The sequence below is a fragment of the Condylura cristata genome, unplaced genomic scaffold, assembly GCF_000260355.1.
Source record: "Condylura cristata isolate star-nosed mole 26May11 unplaced genomic scaffold, ConCri1.0 scaffold00038, whole genome shotgun sequence".
In the NCBI taxonomy this organism is placed as follows: domain Eukaryota; kingdom Metazoa; phylum Chordata; class Mammalia; order Eulipotyphla; family Talpidae; genus Condylura; species Condylura cristata.
Window position 1 is genome coordinate 7,996,091 of NW_004567139.1, and position 709 is coordinate 7,996,799.

The following is a 709-nucleotide window of genomic DNA, read 5'->3' on the forward strand; positions in this document are numbered from 1 at the left end:
AATATTCCCTCCTGTTCTGAGGCTTCTCTTTTCACCACCTCTGTGGTGTTTTGGCACAAAAAATTAGTTTTTAACTTCGACGATGTGCTCTTTGGGTTTTCCTCCCTTTGTTATTTTGTGCTTTGACGTTTCCAAGAATCTGTTGCCTAACACACGTGTTTTCTCATCTGGGATCTTACATCTTCATCTACGATTGTGAAAAAAGATGCGTGGTAGAAAGCCAACATCATCCTTTCTCACGTGGATTTAGAGTTGTGCCAGCACCTTTCGCTGGCGCTATTATTATGAGATAAGGATTATGAGATAATCCTTATTGGATTATCTCTGCGCCCTTGTGGAAAATCAACTGATGGTACATGGAAGGGTTTATGTCATGCCACTGAGCGTCCCCGTGTGCCATACTGCCGCGGTCACTGTAACTCTGTAGTTCCTACACCCCAAGCAATGCTCTCCGGGGCCTGGCTAGGTGAGGACCACGCTGGAAGAGAGCCACGCTGACCAGCTCCTGTGGAGGCCACGGGTGGGCATCCTCTCTCCGGCTCCCCCGAAGCTGCCGGCCTGGGGCACAGCTCTCCAAGCTCCCACCCCACACCCGCTGGGTGGTGGAGTCTCTGGATCTCGCGCTTTCTCCCTCAGGCTCCGGAGCCCCAGGCGCCCCTGCAGGAAAATAAGACACCAGGAAGGGGGCTCCGGGCCTGTGCAGACTCTG